We start from the raw sequence: 8,196 nt of genomic DNA, 5'->3' as shown, positions 1-8,196 counted from the left end.
GGAATGCCACGCCTTACTGAAAGTCCAAACTAAGCTTGAAATGGTTCTATATCAAAAATAAAACTGTTTTAGAGAAGTATATCTTAACAAGGTTCAATTGAAATAAATCGGAGAACACGTTTAAGATACCTTAGTGACATCTTCCACAACATCCAGTGCTTTCGCCTCACATGGTCCGTCTAGGAGACAGTGATGTGGCTTTACCAAATCGAAGCGAAACATTGTAGATTTTGTAGACATCTCGTCAATAAATAAGTCTTTTTCAAAAATACCCCAGATTTTAGTAAAAGCTGTCAGGGTTAAACTGTATATAAAAAAGTCAAAACCTTCATTACATTCTCCAAAATCAGGAGTCCTAGTTCTTATTTTATATTTAGATGTCATTTATTTGAGACTTTATAGTTAAAAATGAATAGACATCCTCCCTCAAACCCCTCTACCACACAATTTTGAAGAGAATTTACTTGTCTCCGTGTTCCAGCTGCATGTCAAACTTGTCATCCGTGTAGTTACATTGAAATAAATCCACGCTGGGATAGAGAGAACTGGGCTGACTCTCACAGAGGTGGGTTTCATTTCCACTCACAAAGGGCGTCTTTTCTAGTTATAAAGATAAGTGTATACAATTTCTAGTATTTTCAAAAATTCATAATAATATTGAACTTGGTACTTAATCTACAAATTGTAGAAGCACAAATTTTCCTGAGAATAAAATTCTGATGATTTGTAATCTATTGGAAGAGATAAGACAGTCAAGGTGAGCAGACGTGTTTTCTGGCGCTCTTCTCTCTCTCTAGTAAGATTATATTGAAGATAACAGCTACACAATGGATAATAATGGATATTAGTTCAAATACAAGTTTTTTTAGATCAATTCTGGACTCTTTTAGTGGACTTTCAAATTCATTTGTTACAAGTTATAATGAATCGATGACAGAAGATGTGCATATACCAGACTATTTGAAAGTGAAGTTAAATAATGAAAGTGTCACCATTACTTTTGAGGATGAGGGCTATTCTAAAATATCAAGACTCTTGCAGAAGAACCTGATTTTCTACAATCGGAGTAATAGAAATGGATGGATTTATAAGACTCCATGTAAAACTGTAACTGTTACACTCTACAAATCTACAAACTCCCTCCATATCCAAGGAGATGCAGCTTTCACCTGGTACAAAAAATTCCTGCAAGAACTCGTAAATGATGTGGAACCTATCATCGCTGAAATATTTACCCAGCCACAGCCCCAGTCAGCTTCAACTCCAAAAGGTATCAATAAATGTAGAAACAATGAGCTCAATGAATGCAGCAACTGCAATAGTGCAGCTACAATCAAACAATTAACCGATACTGTCAAATTCCTCACCCTTGAGGTAGAAAAACTAAAAGAAAAATTGAGCTCTATGCAGCCCAAATCCTCAGTGTCTGCCAGTACACAAACCTACAAGCTGGCAGTTAAACACAAAGAGACATCTACAGAGAGGCTTACTTATTCAGGCGGCATTTCTAGACATGTGCAGTGCAACACCGTTAATTGTGTGACCGAGTCAAGCACTAACACAGAGATATGCGCCCCAATATTAGAAGAGGAAACACAGAGAACCCTAAAATCAACGAAAAATGAAGAAGAACCGATGTCAATAAGGGGATCGTCCCTCTTGATTGGTAGTTCAATCCTGCAAAGAGTGAGGACCCGTGGATTGAATAAATCGGTGAAAGTGTCCACAAACAGAGGAGCCAAAGTTTCACATATCAAAGTAAAATTAGGAAAAATGGATGTGTCGCCCTTCCGTAATATTATCATTCAGGCGGGTGGGAATGATGTTTCAAGCAACCGCGACCCGGAAGCAATTGAAAACGACTTCATGGAAATTATTTGTGATCTACGGAAACGGCACCCAGGAATACAAGTATACGTCTCCGAAGTTTTACCACGTAGAGATGTAAATGTGAATGAAGTAAATGAAATCATTAGATATGTGTGCAAGGAGAGCGGAGCTATTCTTATCCCGATGAGCAAATCTTTCCAAAAAAGTCAAGCAAATGAGCTCTACTGGAAAGACGGCATTCACTTGTCCGATAAAGGCACAGCTGAATTGTTAAAAAACATCGATCAGTATGTCCCTATTCTGAAACAAAAGGAAAGCAGTGTTCACGCCGATTCATTTGCAGTAAGGAAAAGTTTTTGTTTCTATTGTGGAGAAGAGGGCCATTCTACTCGGAACTGTAGACACGGGAAAAAAGTATCGTGTTGGCAATGTAGGAAAATGGGGCATAAACAAAAGTTTTGTTCCTTCTAGGAAATCGGCAAAGAAAGAAATGCCGTTGAACAAAATCGTAGAGATCCTGAACTTTATGTCCCAAATACAATGTTGTCTACTGTAAATAATATTTACTCTGTTTTAAATAGCTTATGTGATGAGCGCAACAATATTGATTGCTCATGTGAAGACCACTTATATATCCCTAAAATTTTCAAAAAATGTACAAATGCTCAAAACAAAAATGTTTTAAATATCAATGTCCATGACGGTATACAGAAAAGTAGCCAAACTAAGAATGTTACACAGATAAGTCCTCCAAATAATTTAAATCAGAAAGATAATGTACCGAAAAAGCTATGCGCACAAAGTAATATTACTGGATTTGGACTGGTTAAAAGAGGTTTGCGTTTTGGAAATTTAAATGTATGTCATCTAATACCCAAAATTGACGAAATCAAATTGTTGCTTCAAGACAAACATTCTCTCGATATTTTAGGCCTCTGTGAAACATTCTTAAATGATAATTACTGTAACTCAGGTTTAGATATCGATGGATTCACTTTCGAGAGAAAGGATAGACATTTTAAGTCAGGTGGGGGAATTATTGTTTATATTTCAAATGATATTACTTACAAGCGTAAAACTGAATTTGAAGTAAGTAATATTGAAACAATATGGCTAGAAATCAATCTTAAAAATTCTAAACCTATTTTTTATTGCTCTGTATACCGTCCACCATCTGCTCCCTCTTGCTGGGTAGAGGATTTCGCTAGGGAGATAAATATCGCCTCCTGCTGTGACGACAGTGAAATTATTATTACAGGTGACTTTAATATTGACTTACTCAAAGACCCCCCGCTATGCTGGACATCTGCTTTAGAGGAATTTGGACTAAAACAAGTAATTAATGCACCCACTAGAGTTACTAACACCTCCCGTACTCTTATTGATCACTTTTATACCACCATACCAGATAACATATGTGAAGTTAGTGTACCCCCAATATCCTTATCTGACCATTACCCTATTTGTGAACTTTAATGAAGCATATTTTCTGACTGACCTAACAAATGAAAATTTTGATAACCTTACAGAATTACACGATCCTAATGACATTCTTGATAAATTCTATATAATGTTTAATAACGTCCTTGACAAGCATGCTAGAATAAAATGTAAGAGAGTTAAGAGTGAAACTAGACCAAAGTGGCTAACTAAAGAAATAAACGAAGCTAGACATTTTCGAGATTTTTATCACCATAAAGGGGATTATGAAAATTTCCGAATATGGAGAAATAAAGTTGTACTCCTGATTGACAATGCAAAAGCTTTGTATTACAAATCAGCCATTGAAGACAGTTCAAATCCAAGAGAGATGTGGGGATATTTAAATCAATTGGCGTCTAATACTAAAACTTTTACTCCTTCCCATATCATTCATAATGACTCAGAAACTAACAGTTCACAAGAAATTGCTAATATTTTTAATCAACACTTTACAGGAATCTCAAGTAAACTTCTAAATAATTTACCAAACTGCGAATTCAATCCAGAATAGTTAAGACAATTCACAAAATCTAAACTTGGTGATAACTTTTTTAGCCTTTCAACAATCAGTGAAACAGAAGTATTTGATTCGTTGAACGGACTTGATGTCAATAAATCTGCAGGTATTGACTTCATAGGACCTCGTCTCCTAAAACTAGCAGCAAGTATCATTAATAAATCAGTCACTCATTTAATCAATGCTAGTATCAGTAGTGGTAGTTTTCCATCAAAGTTGAAACAAGCAAAAGTCACCCCTGTATATAAAAAGGGCAACAAAGCAGACCCCAGCAACTACCGTCCCATTTCTATACTTCCAACACTATCCAAACTAATTGAAAAGCACATAGCTAACCAAATGCGAGATTTTACCTCCACTTTTGATCTTATAACAAAATCTCAGTCTGGGTTCAGAGAATTTCACTCTTGTCAAACAGCACTTACTAAATTAACAGACGCTTGGTTGCATGCTATGGACGAAGGTAATCTCATATAGGTATAACATTTTTGGATTTCAGCAAAGCTTTTGATTTAGTGAGTCATGACATTCTTATTGAAAAATTAAAGAACTACAACTTTGATGAATTGTCAATTAAATGGTTTCACTCATATCTAAATAACAGGACACAATGTGTAAAAATTGGTACAACTTCTTCTGATGTCTTATCTGTCACAGCAGGAGTGCCACAAGGATCAATATTAGGCCCCCTTTTGTTTTTGTTGTATATTAATGACCTTCCCTTACATGTTAGTCATGCAAATATCGATATGTTTGCTGATGACGCAACTCTGCATATTTATGAGAATAATATATTTAGTATTGAAACGGCCCTAAATTCTGATTTAGAAAATATTGGAAAATGGTGCTTAGAAAATCAAATGGCTCTTAATATTGACAAAACACAATGTATGCTGATGGGTACTAAACAAAGGAAATCGAAATTAAATAATTCAAATCTTAATTTACATGCACACCTTAATAATGTTGAAGCAGAAAAACTACTTGGGGTTCATATAGATCAAACGCCAAACTTTCATGACCATGTAGACTCGGTCTGCAAATCTTTAACATATAAATTATTTACTTTGCGGAAAATCAAGAAATTTCTTCCTTTGAAAACTAGAAAACTGTTTTACAATGCCTTTATCCTACCTTCTATTAATTATTGTCTGACTATCTGGGGTAATGCACCACATAGTTACATGGAGAGAATCCATAAGCTTCAAAAACGGGCCGCTAGAATTATACTTGATGCTGCCCTGATGCTCCTTCTAAGGCATTATTTGACAAATTAGGGTGGTTATCTGTATTTGACTTAGTAACTTTGCATAAATGTATCTTGTTGTACAAAATATTTAACAATCAGAGTCCTTCTTACCTACAAGATTTATTTATTTGTCAAACTTCAAATGCGTATACTTTACTTTCAGAATCTAATTTTGACCTTCGCCTACCAAAACACCGAACAAATTTGTTTAAAAATTCACTCCAATATTCTGGAGTTCATATTTGGAACAGTTTACCTTTAAATATAAGATGTGCACCAAGTCTGCCAGTCTTTAAACGAAATGTAGAAAAATATATCTTCACCAACAGAACTTGATTACCTCTGATTTATATCTTTTGCACATGTATATAATTTATGTATTGTAAAATCTTACTGATATTACATATTTATAACTTTTTATGTCATCTTAATTTATTTTTTTATCATTGCTATTTAATTATGATTATCATTATCATCATATGACATAAAACATGTACTTGTATTTTAATTGACTTGCTAAGTTGTTTGTATATTTGATTGTAATATTGTTGTTGTAATTAGAAGGTCCTGGGGAAGAATAGTGTGTCATACTAATCAGGCCACCTTCTCTAAATAAAGTATTATTATTATTATTATTATTATTATTATTAAGGTTTCGTGGGCATTGATTTTCGTTGGTTTAAAAGTAACACTGTTCAATTTATAATCATAAAAAATTCGTGTGGGAATTGTAATTTCGTTCCTAATTGTAAACAACGATATAAACAAAATAAAAACCCCAACAAATATTCCTGCTTTTACAGTATATATTAAATATAAAGGAGGTCAACATACCTTCACCTGGTCTGCTCATTTTGAGATGAATGATATTAACGCCTCCAGATATGATTCCCACTTTAAACTGTTTTTCATTCTTGAAATGTTTAGGTTGTCTGCTGATGTGAGGACAGCGGCAAATGTAACATTTATATAGTTGTAATCCTTTTGGTTTAGCCACATGGCCTAAAATAAAATTAAGTTTGTTTGCAGTTGCCTACCGACCCACTGAAAATGCACCCGACCCAAACTTTTTTTTAGCCATTTGATAATTTTATTTTTTTTTTCAGAATATTGAAACAGTTTTGTTTTTCAAATTTTGACACGTTTTTTATCAATCAGTGGTTTATAACAAGAGGTGAGCTTATTCATGTCTAGTAGGTGTATGAAAACCTCTTTTATTTGTTATCTAACAAAAATTGATTCCCCCCCCCCAAAAAAAAGAATCCCTACCTACCGACCCAGTCTAAAAATTATAGGTCGGCAACTGCAAACAAAGAATTTTTTAAGCTTTGCCCATTTTAACTACCTTCGTCGAGTTCGGTTCAGAAGAATCTATTACAGATCTGTATAATTCCCTCGTCTGTCCAGATCTTTCAAAGTATGCGAGAATGGACGTATATTGTAGAATAAGTGGGTTAGTCTCTAAAATTGTAAATATACATTTAGAGATAAAATATATGTTTATTGCAGGTTGATAAATATGGCATGTTTATATAGAACAAGTGGTGACGTCAGGCATATTGCATATGCAAAAATCCTGTATTTATTACTAAGTATGTAATAAATTTTAATAAGCTGCACAAGTCTTGGAGCATTTACCCATAATCAGTGTTGTTATGATTTTGAATAACGCTGTTAAATATTCTTGTTCGTTTGAGATTGTTCGAATAAGAACATCAGATAAACATATATTTCAATTTGTACACATTGCCCGCGTGATGCAGTAGTTAGAGTGTCTGCTCTAGAGTCGCGAGTTGAGTTGATTTTTACGTCGCGGGCTCGAATCCCAATGTGGGACATGGAGACCGGTCCTTCAGATGAGACCGTATAAATCAAGGTGCCGTGTAGCAGTAGGTACTGGCACGAAAAAACCTCACTACTCAATGGTCGTAGATGCCAAATATAGGACAAAATTTGCAGCTCTCCACAGGCAAGTAGTGGCGTCTCCATAAGAGTGAAAAATTCTCGAGAGAGACGTAAAACAACATACAATCAATCAGTCAATCAATTTGTACACAAAGGATTGGATTCATTAGACGTGTATATCTTGTAATGCAATCTGTCATTCAAGCTAAATTAAAAAAAAATACTTTCAGTTTTCAGGTAAGGATGTAATGTCGCCTCTGTGAACCTCATTTCATTTATTTACATGACTTTTTTTTCACAATGTTATTGGGGTCTGTATTGAGATTGGTAATTTTTTTTATTGTGGTTGATAATAACATATATCTTCTAAAGAACTTTTGACTGACCTCAGATTGACTATAGATGATTATGGCCTATAAATAAACTTTTGTGATAACTTTGTGAGTGCATGATTTATTTTTACGTGATGACTTAAGTTTGCAATTTTTATTTTTAAATAATATTGTGATAGGTGTATTCTTACATAATTATTTTGTGGTGGGTTATTTTATAGATTAATTTTGTAATGAGTTTATTCCTACGTCATGGCATTGTGTTGGGTCTACTATTACCTTTTTGGCAGGCATTTCTGGTATACCCCCATCTACAGCTGCAGGTGTCTGGTCCTATACAGGTACCTCGTCCATGACAATTTCCGGTACAAAGAGCTGGAAATACATATGTTTTCTTACATCATTGACAGTTGCTTTTTCAAACAGACCAGCAATTTACTTACCATTTCAAAGGTTATTTGCAAAAAATTGTAATTGTAAAAAGTAAGTTAAAATCATTCTGATTGTATACACATGTATTCTGATGACGAACTTATATGGTCCACAAATGCCAGAATGCATGTGCAGAAAATTACTTAGTCAACAAATAAATAAAGTATTAGTCGGACGCAGCTTAAACCACAAATGAACCACCCAAAAACGAACAAACTTTATTCCGAAGAAAAAGAATTTATATCCGTTTTTGAAGTCATTTAAACTGTAGCACACATAAAGAAAACGTGAATTTATTCATGTATGCGTTAATATTGACACTTGCTGCATACCTCGCATGGAATCAACTGTGATTGGCCAAAACCGATAAAAAATATTATTGCTTGCCAATAAACAAAAAAGAGGGAAAGTAATAACTTTAAAGTTCGTAAATGTCAGAGATGAGATGA

General features: G+C 34.2%; 1 long non-coding RNA gene across 2 annotated transcripts; it reads right to left on the bottom strand.

Annotated features, from left to right (window-relative positions):
• Window positions 1–255: 255 nt before the first annotated feature.
• Window positions 256–7,680, bottom strand: LOC134262096 (uncharacterized). 2 transcript variants are annotated; one of them, XR_009990941.1, is made up of 5 exons: window positions 7,589–7,680; window positions 6,424–6,539; window positions 5,919–6,080; window positions 465–600; window positions 256–304 (listed from the first exon to the last, which is right to left on the bottom strand). It is a non-coding gene; the product is annotated as an uncharacterized LOC134262096 (long non-coding RNA). The 2 variants fall into 2 exon arrangements; XR_009990940.1 differs by lacking the exon at window positions 7,589–7,680 and having other exon boundaries at window positions 6,424–6,546.
• Between the last annotated feature and the right edge of the window lie 516 nt (window positions 7,681–8,196).

The sequence above is a fragment of the Saccostrea cucullata genome, unplaced genomic scaffold (genome assembly GCF_032062105.1).
Source record: "Saccostrea cucullata isolate Sc308-1 unplaced genomic scaffold, CSIRO_AGI_Scuc_v1 ctg12034, whole genome shotgun sequence".
NCBI lineage: Eukaryota > Metazoa > Mollusca > Bivalvia > Ostreida > Ostreidae > Saccostrea > Saccostrea cuccullata.
The sequence above is the reverse complement of the archived record's forward strand: the minus strand, read 5'-3'. Positions and strand labels throughout refer to the sequence as shown.